Genomic DNA, 14,390 nt, shown 5'->3' on the forward strand with positions numbered 1-14,390 from the left:
GGAAACCCCACTTCCGCCAGAAGGGACCCCGAACAATTCTAGGGAAAAAAAAATCAATATGCTTATTGTAAGGAAAAAGGGCACTGGAAAGATAAATGCCCTAAGAGAAAATGCCCCCATCCTCATGGCTCAGGAACAATGACACCACCACAGCTCCCCTTTTTCCCTGAATCCCCTGGAACCTATGGTTACCCTCAATGTAGGAGGGAAAGAAACCAGATTCCTGGTTGACACCGGGGCTATGTATTCTGTTCTCAAGGAACCTTTAGACTCTGTGACTAAAGAAAAGATATATATTCAGGGAGCCACAGCGCGAACACAAGGCTACCCACAGACTCATGCCCAAATTACTGACTTGGCCCAAGGGACTATTACTCATTCTTTTGTGCTCATACCTGATTGTCCATATTCCCTTCTGGGGAGAGACCTATTACACAAGCTTAAGGCCCAAATCTCCTTTACCGGACAATCTATAGACTTAAACTTGCCACCACCAGCCATTCTAGTTACATGCCCTATATCAGAGGAATATCTACTCCTAGAAAGACCAGAGCAGAAAGCTTCTCCATTGATAGAAAAATAGAAAGAGACAATTCCTTCAGTCTGGGCCAGAACTAATCCCCTGGACTGGCCATTAAACAGACACCATTAGTGATCCAGTTAGCTGCCACAGCCACCCCGATCCGGGTGAGGCAATATCTCGTCAGTCACCAAGTGAGAGAAGGAATTGCCAAACACATTAACCGACTGCGAGAGGCCGGGATCCTAATATCATGCCATCCCCCCAGGAATACTCCTTTGCTTCCAGTCCCGAAACCCAGAACCTTAAAATACAGGCCAGTACAAGACCTCAGGGAAGTCAACAAAAGGGTTGAAACAATTCATCCTACAGTACCCAACTCTTATACTCTCCTGAGTGACTCTCACCAAACCACCATCTTTACTCTGTCCTAGACTTAACGGATGCATTCTTTGCCTTGCCAATTGCAAATGTCAGTCAGCCTATTGTTGCCTTTGAATGGACAGACCCAGACAGACCCTACAATGGACAGTTAACGTGGACCCGAATGCCCCAAGGTTTAAAAAATTCCCCCACTCTTTTTGATGAGGCTCTTCAGAGGGATTTGGTCCCTTACTGGGAGAGTCAACCAGATGTTACTCTGTTACAATATGTAGATGACTTGCTCCTAGCCGCTGACTCCATAGAGAATTGCACAAAGGCTACTGAGGACCTGCTGAGGGAATTAGATGTCCTAGGATATAAAGTTTCTGCGAAAAAGGCACAAATTTGTTTGGACTCTAATATACTTGGGCTACGAGGTACATGAAGGCAAGCAATCACTGGGGCCAGAAAGAATGCAGGCTATCCTAAACATTCCTAAACCCACAACTAAAAGACAGATCAGAGAATTCCTAGGAGCGGCCGGATACTGCTGCCTCTGGATACCTGGTTTCGCTGAAATGGCAAAGCCTCTATATTTTGCTACTGGGGGTGAAGGGACTGATGGTCTGAGGAGAACAGGAAGATAAGGCTTTTGAACAAATTAAAGGCACCCTTACCCAAGCCTCAGCCCTGACTTTACCTGATATTACCAAGCCTTTCCAGCTATTTGTACATGAGACCCAGGGAATTGCGAAAGGGGCCCCTGGAAACAACCTATAACCTATTTGTCCAAACGACTGGACTCTGTTGCCACTGGATGGCCCAACTGCCCGAGAGCTGTTGCTGCCACTGCCATGCTGGTCAAAGAAGTTTCCAAACAAATGTTCGAGCAGGACCTTCAGATTGTAGGACCTCATGCAACAACATCCCTGTTGTGCTCCCCACCGGACCGATGGATCTCCAATGCACAAATCATCCAATATCAGGTATTGTTACTAGACCCTCCATACATCACTTTCCTGAAGATAGAGGCTTCAAACCCCGTCACCTTGCTACCTGATGATGACTTGGAGGCACCACTCCACAATTGCTTAGAAGCTGTGAGTACTCTTATGGGACTGAGGGGGGGCTTTAAAGGACCAACCTCTACCAAAGGTGGATTATAAATTATATACTAATGGCAGCAGTTTTGTCAAAAGTTGAATCAGGTATGCAGATGAAGCTGTAATAACTCAAGACCAAGTTATCTGGGCCCAAGCACTTGAACAGAACACTTCTGCCCAAAAAGCAGAGCTGATAGCTCCAGCCCAGGCCCTCAGAGGGGCAAAGGGAAAAACGGTGAACGTTTTCACTGATAGCAGGTATGCCTTCGCCACCGCCCATGATCATGGAGCTCTCTATAAGGAAAGAGGACTATTAACATCAGGAGGAAAGGAAATTAAAAATAAAAAAGAAATCCTGGCCCTACTGGAACCCTTATGGCTTCCTAAAAAGATGTCTATTATACATTGCAAGAGCCACCAAAAGGCAGACTCACCCCAAGCAAAAGGACACACCTTTGCCGATGCAATGGCAAAGGCCACAGCAGAAAGAGATGTTCTTCCGATTAAAATTTTGCCTCTGCTGCCTCCATGCTTTCTCCCCACGGAACCGTCTTATACCAAAGAAGACCTACACCTGATAAAAACCTTGAGGGCAAAAAGAGGTGACCAGAAGATGGACGCATCTTCATACCAGAAGCTAAAGGACGGTCCTGGCTCCAGCAAGTCCACAGCTCCACACATCTAGGGGCAACTAAATTGTCTGAACTCGCCCAAAGAGTTTTTTTTATTTCAAACCTTAATAAAATTGCCAAAAATCGAGTAGACTGATGCAAGGCCTATGCTCAGACTAACCCATCTCCTAAGTTTAATTTTTCAGGACAGACACTACATGGACAGATGCCTGGAGAAATCTGGGAAATTGACTTCACTGAAATGAAAGATGGACAATATGGTTATCATGATCTCCTCGTGCTGGTGGACACTTTCTCTGGATAGATAGAAGCTTTCCCCACTACAACAGAGTCAGCTCAGATAGTGGCTCAAAAATATCTTAATGAATTGATTCCCCAATTTGGCATCCCTATATTGATCTGGGGTCCGATAATGGCCCGGCTTTCATAGCCCAGATATCAAAAATGTTGGCTAAAAGCTTATAGATTGGAAATTACATTGTGCTTACCATCCTCAGAGTTCAGGGCAGGTAAAAAAAAAAAATGAATAGAACTTTAAAGAAAACCTTGACTAAATTAATTACAGAAACTGGTGAGAACTGGGTAGGCCTCCTTCCTTTTGCCCCCCTCAGGGTATGCTGTACACCTTACATTAAAGGCATTACCCCTTTTGAAATCTTATTTGGAAGACCACCTCCTTTGCTTCCAAAATTAGAAGATGAACAATGGGCAGAAATCTCCAACCAACATCTCCTTAAGTCTTTGCAGGCTCTGCAGGCTCTACAGAGTACACTCCTAAGCCATCTATAACCTAGTGAGAGAAAACCAGAAGGAACTGCCCTCTACAGTCGAATCATCAGACCAAGGACTCGGACCTGGGGATTGGACCCTATCTGATCATCCTGTCTACTCCATCTGCTGTAAAAGTTGCTGGCCGGGGCCACTGGATCCATCGCTCTCAAATTAAAGTGGCACACCCCAACCACCTACCCCTACAATGGACCATCTAATGGACCGAAAATCCTTTGAAGGTCCTGCTGGTAAAAGAATCTGCTGGGTAATTTTGTTCTTAATTTCCTTAGTTGGAGGAACATTTTCTGACCGTGCCCCTGTCCGATACCATTGGATAGTTAGCAAAACCACTACAGGACAGGTTTTAGCAAATTCTACTTCTTACACTTCCCCAGTCTCGAATTATGAGGGGACTCATTTCTACTATCCTAATGCCCCTGTTTGTAGGACTGGGAATGGCAGGGTCCATTGGTGTAAGTACTGCCACTTTCATCACAGGGGATCAGAACTTCAAACTACTAACCAAACAAATTGATCAGGATATATCAGAATTAGAAAGAAATATTGATAAACTGTCTGAATCTGTAAACTCTTTAGCTGAGGTGGTACTTCAAAATCAAAGAGGCTTAGACCTGTTGTTTCTATAAGGAGGGCTTTGCATAGCCCTCGAGGAACAAAGTTGTTTTTATGTCAATAATTCAGGAATCATCAAGCAAAGCCTAAGTCAGATTAGACAACGACTCAAAGAAAGGGAGAGACAAAGACAAAATGATCAAAACTGGTATGAGTCTATATTCTCCTGGTCCCCATGGCTAACCACTCTCATTAGTGCCCTTGCAGGACCCCTTATCCTTCTCCTTATAGTTAAAACAATAGGACTCTGTTTAATTAAACTATTACTTCAGTTCATAAGCCAAAGAATAGGATCCATAAAACTCATGGTAGTTCATAACTAATACATCCCACTCTCCGAAATATTAGAGTAAGATTCTTCAAAGATTTGAATCACTAACAAACAGGAGTGGGGAATGTTGTAGGTTAACCTCAAGCATGGTTAAATACTAACATGCTATTTCTGCTTCTGGAAATCCACTTGGCAAGCTTCTACTTCACTGTCCTGGCTGACCACACCCATACCCTGTATGCAAGGTTACAGACCACCATGTCACCATTCTACCCAGGTGGTCTGTCACATAGTCACTACCTCACAGCTTCTCAAATGTCTAATTAAGGTTGGTCATTTCAAGACAGGAACTTAAATTTGATAGGTCTCTTGGGGCGCCCGGGTGGCTCAGTCGGTTAAGCGTCTGACTTTCGCTTAGGTCATGATCTCACGGTTCGTGGGTTCGAGCCCCGCGTCGGGCTCTGTGCTGACTGCCAGCTCAGAGCCTGGAGCCTGTTTCAGTCTGTGACTCCCTCTCTCTCTGACCCTCCCCTGCTCATGCTGTCACTCTCTCTCCTAGAAATAAATAAAAACATTAAAAAAATTAAAAAAAAAATTGATAGGTCTCTGCCAAAACTAACACCTGAGTGTCATAACAGCCCCATCAGAGATAAAATTTGGGAGGAAGGTGCCGCCTGGCAGGCCAACAGCTTGGTTACGGACAGTGTAGAAGCAGTGAAGGAAGCTGGAGACAAAGGAAGGTTGCATGACTGCCCCTCGGCAAGAGCACGGAGTTCTGGTGCTAGAGAATGGGTAGCTGGGTGACACCATTTTCACTTCCCCGCACATGCACATACAAGCGTATATGCACAATGATCCACCCCAGTAAGCCTAGCAGCACCGTCTAATGGAGAACGAGGCCATTAGACCAAGTCCTGCCCAACTGCACCAACTCTGCTCTAGAGAAATACAAGTCTTTCTGCCTGGGTTAGTGGACGGCCTATAAAGTGGTTCACAGTTTAAATTCTAGGGGAAACAATGTATTTCATTTGTATTACATTCTATTCACTAGTCCATCTATTCAATTTTTTTCTTTTTCCTATCCTTGAATACAGAAAAATTTATTTTCTGTTTTTATAAAAAGGATTTTAGCTTTTTTCTACTATATATTTTTTGTATTCTATTTTACTTTCATCATTTTATTTTTTTAATTTTTTTTAAAAATTTATTTCTAGGAGAGAGAGAGAGAGACAGCATGAACAGGGGAGGGTCAGAGAGAGAGGGAGACACAGACTCTGAAATAGGCTACAGGCTCTGAGCTGGCAGTCAGCACGGAGCCCGAGGCGGGGCTCGAACGCACGAACCGCGAGATCATGACCCAAACGAGAGTGGGACGCTTAACCGACTAAGCCACCCAGGCGCCCCTCATCATTTTATTCTATTTTATTGTACCTTTTTAAGTTTCAAACGTTTTCCTACTTTTCCCCCCTTTTCTTTCCTTTCTTTCCTCTATTCTATCAAGCTTCTTTCAACCACCAGGCCCAAACACATCTAGGTCCTAGCATTCTTTTTTTGTGTGTTGTTTTTAATTTTTAATTTTCTTTTTTCTTTCTCCAAAGATCAAATAATTCACTCTAAAGGACAGGAAGAAATGACATTCAAGCACTTAATCAAAAGAGATATAAGCAAGATGTCTGAACCAGAATTTAGAATCACCATAATAATACTATATGTGGGGTTGATAAAAGCATAGAATTCCTTTCTGTGGAGAAAAAAAGAAGTAAAACCTAGTCAGGATGAAATTAAAAATGCTATAACTGAGCTGCAATTTTGAATGAATTCCACGGTGACAAGGAATGATGAAGCAGAGTAGCATCTTACCAATATAGAGGACAAACTTATGGAGAATAATGAAACAGGCAAAATAGAGGAAAACTAAGGCAAAAGAGCATGATATAAGAATTAGAGAACTCAGTGATTCATTAAAAAGGAATAACATTCAAATCATAGGGGTCCCAGAAGATGGAGAGAAAAAGAGGTAGAAAGTTTATGTGAGCAAATCATAGTGGCAAAATCTCCAAATCTGGGGAAAGATAATGACATCAAAATCCAGGAAGCACAGAGGACTCCCAGTAGATTCAACAAAAATTGACCACTGAAAGGCATATCATAGTCAAATTCACAAAATACTCATGCAAGGGAAGAATCTTGAAAGCAGCAAGGAAAAAGAAGTCCTTAACCTACAAGGGAAGACAGATCAGGTTCTCAGCAGACCTATGCACAGAAACTTGGCAGGCCTGAAAGGAGTGGACAGATATATTCAATGTGTTGAATCAGAAAAATATGTAGCCAAGAACTCTTTATCTAGCAAGGCTGTCATTCAAAATAAAGGGAGAGGTAAAGCGTTTCCCAGACAAACAAAAATTAAAGAAGTTCGTGACCATTAAAACAGCCCTGCAAGAAATTTTAATGGGCACCTGGGTGGCTCAGTTGGTTAAGCATCTGGCTTCGGCTCAGGCCATGATCTTGCGGTTTGTGGGTTCAAGCCCCATGTCAGGCTCTGTGCTGATGGCTAGTTCAAAGCCTGGAGCCTGTCTTCAGATTCTGTGTCTCCCTCTCTTTCTGTCCCTCTCCTGCTCATGCTGTCTCTCTCTCTCAAAAATAAATAAAACAAAAAATTTTTCAAAAAAAAAAAATTTTAAGGGGGACTCTCTGAGGTGAGAAAAGAGGGGGGTGGGGGGAGATAAAAGCAACAAAGACTAGAAAGGGCCAGAGACCACCACCAGAAACTCCAACTCTACAGGCAACACAATGGCAATAAATTCTTCTTTCAGTACTCACTCTAAATGTCATTGAACTAAATGCGCCAAATGACACAGGTTACAGAATGGATAAGAAAACAAGATCCATCTACATGCTGTTTGTTTACAAAAGACCCATTTTAGACCTAAAGATACCTTCAGACTGAAAGTAAGAGGGGCGCCTGGGTGGCTCAGTCAGTTAAGCGTCCAACTTCGGCTCAGGTCATGATCTCATGGTTCGTGGGTTCGAGCCCTGCATTGGGCTCTGTGCTGACTGCCAGCTCAGAGCCTGGAGCCTGTTTCAGATTCTGTATCTCCCTCTCTTTTTGACCCTCCCCTGCTCACGCTGTCTCTCTGCCTCAGAAATAAACAAAACAAAATCTCTCTCTCTTTTTAAAAAAAAGAAAGAGGATGGAGAGCCATCTATCATGCTAATGGTTGCCAAAAGAAAGCTGGTTTAGCCATACTTCTATCATACAATCTAGATTCTAAAATAAAGACTGTAACAAGAGATGAAGAATGGCATTATCATAATTAAGGAGTGTAACTGCCAAGAAGATCTAACGATGTTAACATTTGTGCCCCCAACGTGAAAGCCCTCAAATATATAAATCAATCACAAACATAAAGAAACTCATTGACATTAATACCATAATAGTAACAGATTTCAATATTCCACTTACAGCAATGGACAGATCATCTAAGCAGAAAATCAAACAAGGAAACAATGGCTCTGAATGACACACAGGACCAGATGGACTTAACAGATATATTCAGAACATCTCATCCTAAAGCAGCAAAATATACATTCTTCTCAAGTGCACATGGACAATCTCCAGAATAAGTCACATACTGGGACACAAATCAGCCTTCAACAAGTACAAAAAGATCGAGATCATACCATGCATATTTTCTTTTTTTCTTTTTCTTTTTTTAATTTCTGAGAGAGAGAGAGAGAGAGAGAGAACACGAGCAGGGGAGGGTCAGAGAGAGAGAGAGAGAGAGAATCCGAAACAGGCTCCAGGCTCTGAGCCATCAGCACAGAGCCTGACGTGGTGCCCGAACCCACAAACCGCGAGATCGTGACCTGAGCCAAAGACGGACGCTCAACCGACTGAGCCACCCAGGCGCCCCGACCATGCATATTTTCAAATCACAGTGCCATGAAACTCAAAATCAACCACAAGAAAAAATGTTTAAGATAACAAATCCTTGGAGACTAAACAACATCTTACGAAAGAATAAACTGACTAAGAAGTTAAAGAGGGAATTAAAAATTACATGGAAGCCAATGAAAATGCTAACACCACAGCCCAAAACCTCTGGGTCGCAGAAAAGGCAGTCATAAGAGGAAGGTATATAGCAATCCAGGCCTTCCTAGAAAAGGAAGAAAAGTCTCAGATATACAACCTGACCTTATAGATTAAAGAGCTGGAAAAGAACAGCATATAAAACCCAAAATCAACAGAAGACAGGAAATAATAAAGATTAGAGCAGAAATCAATGTTATTGAAACCAAAAAGAAAAAACAAAAACAAAAAACAGTAGAACAGATCAATAAAACAAGGAACTGGTTCCTTGAAAGGATTAACAAAATTGCTAAACCCTTATCCAGTTTGATCAAAAAGAAAAAGGAAAGGACCCAAATACATAAAATCAACAATGAAACAGGAGAGATCACAACCAACACAGCAGAAATACAAAAATAGTAAGAATATTCTGACCAATTATATACCAATAAGTTGGGCAATCTGGAATAAATGGACAAATTCCTAGAAACATATAAACTACCAAATCTGAAACAAGAAGAAATAGAAAATTTAAACAGACACACAACTAGTAACAAAATGGAATTAGTAATCAAAAATCTCCCAATAGACAAGAGTTTAGGGCCAGATGGCTTTCCAGGGGAATTCCTACCAAACATTTAATGAAGAGTTAACACCTATTCTTTTAAAGCTGTTCCAAAAAATAGAAATGGAAAGAAAACTTCCAAACTTATTCTATGAAGCCAGCATTACCTTAATTCCAAAACCAAAGACCCCACTAAAAAGGAGAACTATAGACCAATTTCCCTGATGAACATGGATTCAAAAGTTTTGAACAAGATACTAGCCAACCAGATTCAATAATACATTAAAAGAATTATTCACCATGATCAAGTGGAATTTATACCTGGGATTCAATATCCACAAAACAATCAGTGTGATTCATCACATCAATAAAAGAAAGGAGAAGAACCACATGATCCTCTCAATAGATGCAGAGAAAGTATTTGAGAAAATATTTGATAAAAATTCTCAAGAACATAGGGGTAGAAGAATCATACATCAAGATTATAAAATCCTTATATGAAAGACCCACAGCTAATATCATCCTCAATGGGGAAAAACTGAGAGCTTTTCACCTAAGGTCAGGAACACAACAGGGATGTCTACCCTCACCTCTGTTATTCAGCCTAGTATTGGAAGTCCTAGCCTCAGCAATCAGACAACACAAAGGAATAAAAAGCATCCAAATTGGCTAGGAGGAAGTCAAACTTTCACTCTTTGCAGATGACATGATATTCTATATGAAAACCCAAAAGGATTCCACCAAAAAAACCTGCTAGAATTGATCCATGACTTCGGCAAAGTTGCAAGATATAAAATCCATGCACAGAAATCGGTTGCATTTCTATACATCAATAATGAAGCAACAGAAAAAGAAATCAAGGAATCGATCCCATTTACAATTGCACCAAAACCATAAAATACCTACAAATAAAGCTAACCAAAGAGTGAAAAATCTATACACTGAAAACTATAGAAAACTTATGAAAGAAATTGAAGAAGACACAAAAAATGGAAAAATATTCCATGCTACTGGATAGGGAGAACAAATATTGATTAATGTCAATACTGCCCAGATCAATCTACATATTCAATGCAATCCCTATCAAAATAACACCAGCATCCTTCACAGAGCTAGAACAAACAATCCTAAAATTTGTATGGAACCAGGAAAGACACCAAATAGCCAAAGCAGTGTTAAAAACAAAAAGCAAAGCTGGAGGCATCACAATTCCGGATTTCAAGCTATATTACACAGCTGTCATCATCAAGACAGTATGGTACTGGCACGAGAACAAACACATAAACCAATGGAACAGAACAGAGAACCCAGAAATGGACCCACAAATGTATGGCCAACTAATCTGGGACAAAGCAGGAAAGAATATCCAATGGAATAAAGACAATCTCTTCAGCAAATGGTGCTGGGAAAACTGGACAGCGACTTGCAGAAAAATGAACCCGGACCACTTTCTTACACCATACACGGAAATAAAACTCAAAATGGATGAAAGATCTAAACGTAAGACAGGAAGCCATCAAAATCCTAGAGGAGAAAGCAGGCCGAAACCTCTTTGACCTTGGCCGCATCAACTTCTTACTCAACATGTCTCCAGAGCAAGGAAAACAAATACAAAACTGAGCTATTGGGACCTCATCAAAATAAAATCTTCTCCACACAGAAGGAAATAATCAGCAAAACTAAAAAGCAACCAATGGAATGGGAGAAGATATTTACAAATGACATATCAGATAAAGGGTGTGTATACACAATTTATGAAAAATTTATCAAACTCAACACCCAAAAAACAAATAATCCAGTGAAGAAATAGGCAAAAGACATGAATAAACACTTCTCCAAAGAAGAGGTTGCTAGAGAGGGTTGTGGGTGGGGGATGGGCTAAATGAGTAACGAGCTTGTTGGGATGAGCACTAGGTGTTATACATAGGGGATAAGTCACTGGATTCTACTCCTGAAATCATTACTGCACTATATGCTACCTAATTTGGATGTTATAAAAAAAAAAATAAAAGAACATATGCCAAGACAGATCATATCCTGGGTCCTAAGACATCCATCAACAAATTTAAGAGAATGGAATCATAGAGTGTGTTCACTGCCCACAATGGAATTGAACTACAAAACGAAAACAGAAAATTAACAGGAAAATCTCCAAACACTTCAAAACTAAACAACATACCTTCAAATAATCCACAGGAAGAAGACGAAGACTCAAGGGAAATGCACAGGCTGAAAGAAAGTGAAAATATAACATGTTATTATCTGTGAGGTTCAACTAAAGCAGTACTGAGAGGGAAAAATGATAGGACTAAATGTTTATACTAGAAAAGAGGGAAAATATCCAAGAACAAACTGCAATAAGAAATCAGAAGAGGAAAAAAACACAAATGAAGCAGAAAGAAGGAAATAATAAAGGCAAGAACAAAAGTTACGTAAAATAGAACATAGGAAAACAGAGAAAATAAACCAAAGAGCTGGTTCACTGAAAAAAATCAATAAAGTCCATGATTCACCAGCAAAACTACCAAAGAATACAAGAGAAAACACAAATTCCTCATAACAAATTAAACAGGGAATACTATCCAGAACCTGCAGACATCAAGAGGATAGTAAGGGACTAATATAAAACTCTACAACATATACTTGAAAACCTAGGTGAAATGGACCAATTCCTCTAAATATTCACCTTACCACAAATCACCCATGTGAAAGAAATGATAGGAATCCTTTGAATTGCAGAGTAAGTTTGTAATCTTAAAATTCCCTCCCGACAAAGAAACCTGTAGGCACATAGAGCGAGTGTTGAGAGTTTACTAATACTGGTGCCTCAGCATCCATTCTGTGTGGTCTGGAGGCGTGTAGGGACCTTGAACTGATACTAGGCCTTCCCTCGAGCACAGACCTTAGATAAGAGCCCACAGAGACAGAAGCAAATGTCCTTTCCTGATAGTACGCTCCCAATCTTCCCCATGATAAGCATCTTCCTCATCTCCCAGGGTCTTCCCCTTGTCCCCTTTGGTAAGACCCCTCACCCACCACCAAAAGCTTACCAAAACCCTGCTTTGTTTGATTTGAATTGACCTATGTGGCCTTAGCCCAGAACCCCAAACATTCCACTGAGGGACCCTAATAAAGGCATGTGCCCTTGGTCCTGCCCTAAGATCTCTGCCTGCACCCTGCCTTAATCTCCTCACACGACCCCTATAGGTGTGCAGAATAGCTCCCCCACGATTTGTGAGTAATGAACTTTCTCTACTTCACTTTCGCTTATAATCTCTTGTTGAACCTTGGATCACCATCTGACATCTAGGGTTCTACTCAACAAATATTGGTACAACAAAGTCACAACAACAACACTAGATAATTCTATCAAACCTGCACAGAATTAACAAATCCTACACAATTTCTTTCAGAAAATAGAAGAACAAATACTTTTTTTCAAGTAAATGTATGAGGCTGGTATTAGCAGAATAACAAAACCACACAAAAACATTAAGGGGGGGCACAAGAGGGAGGAACGAGGCTAACTACCAACTAATTCCCAAATGAAGATGCAAAAATTCTTAGCAAAATATTAACAGTGGAAGCCAGCAATGCACAGAATTGTACACACCATGACCAAATGGGTTTATTTGAGGGACAGAAGGCAGCTTCAAATTCCAGCAGTATAATCTATCATGTTCATAGGCAGGCAGGAAAAATCACAGGATCCTGTCAATTTGACACAATTCAACACCTACTTATGATCTAAACTTTCAGGAAACTACAAAGAGAGGAAAATTTCCTCCACTCAGTAAAGAACACCTACAAAAAACTTATAGAAAACTTCATATGTAATGGTGAAAGACCAGATGCTTTTCTCCCAAGACTGGGAACAAGGCAAGGATGTCCACTCTTACCACTCACATGACATGTTATTAGAAGTTCTAGTTGGTAACATAGGGCAGAGTAAACAAAAGTGGTAAGGAGAGAAAAGGAAGATAAAATAGTGTAGCTACCTGCAGAAGACATCATGGTCGTGTGGGCTGGATAACACCCCCATGCCAAAGAATGGCCATGTCCTCCAGCCTAGCACATGGGATCGTTACTGTAAATGTTGTAAAGGAGTCTGCAGATGTGCTCTGGTGAGGACCGTGAGGTGCGTGGTTATCCTGGATGATCTGGTAACTGCGATACAGTCCCGAGGGACTTATAAGAAGGACACAGGCAGAGTTATTCATGTAGAAGTTGGTGAAGTGATAGAGGATGTAAACAAGTTTGGAGATGCTATCTTGCTGGCTTTGAAGAGGGAGGAAGGGGATCAGGAAGCAGAGGGTGTAAGTGGCCTCCAGACATGGGAAGTTAAGGAAAGAAAGCCTGACCTGGCCTATCCAGACGGAGCACGGAGCTAGGGATCCATTTTACACATCTCGCCTTCAGAACTGTAAGAGAATAAACGTGTTAGTTTAAGTCATTCAGGCTGTGGTGCTTTGTCACAACATCAACGGGAATATTTTTGAAGTGGTATATGTAGAAAATACAAAGGAATGTATAAAAATTTCTAGAAGAAAAATTTGCAAAGTGTTAGAACACAGAAGGATGCAAAAATCTGTTGCATTTCTATATACTAGCAATTTACACCTTGAAACTGAAATTAAAAAAATACAATACCAGGGTGCCTGGGTGGTTCAGTTGGTAAAGTGTTTGACTTTTGAACTCAGCTCAGGTCTTGATCTCAGGGTCAGGAGTTCAAGCTGTGCACTGGGCTCAGAGTTGGGCGTGAAACCTACTTAAAAACAATACCATGTATGATTGCATAAAAAATAAAGTATAAGTAATATGAACCCACGTTCTAGTGCAGAGTTGTCTGGATCTGAAGAGAGGGATCAGTAACTGGGAAATAGCAGATGACCTCCAGGCACTTGACAATGCAGATTATTTTACCAGACACTGGGGTTGGACTCTTGGGGACTTTCTATCTTATTCATCATTATTATTCATTTACTTCACTAGGTGCTTGTTAACCTCCACACACTTGATTTCCAAGCACCAGACCACAGCCAACTACTTACTACAGTTCAGATGTTTCAAGTTATTTCACTTAAGACATGAAGGAACTCTTCAGATTTAGCACCTACTTTGTACCCATCACTGCCTCATGTGCATTTTCATGTCAAAAAAGTCTCCAAACAACAGAGTGATCTATGTATCTCTTGGAATAAAATGGGAAAAAAGGTAAATGAAACATACAATCTGGGTCACAATGTGTGGAAGGAAAAGATCATGGTAAGGGAAAATTGTGTAAGAAATGAAATTTTATTACAGTTGAAAATGAACTATGGAATGAATTGCTCAAGACCATAATCTGAAATTAACATTTTAAAATCCTCTGGAAAACTGTTCCTCTAGTGAGTTTGTTTAGTAATATTTATTATCTAATAAACATTTCCAAACATTTTCATTAAATTAGCATAAAAATCTTTT

The sequence above is a fragment of the Hyaena hyaena genome, unplaced genomic scaffold (assembly GCF_003009895.1).
Source record: "Hyaena hyaena isolate Hyena2069 unplaced genomic scaffold, ASM300989v1 scaffold_871, whole genome shotgun sequence".
NCBI lineage: Eukaryota > Metazoa > Chordata > Mammalia > Carnivora > Hyaenidae > Hyaena > Hyaena hyaena.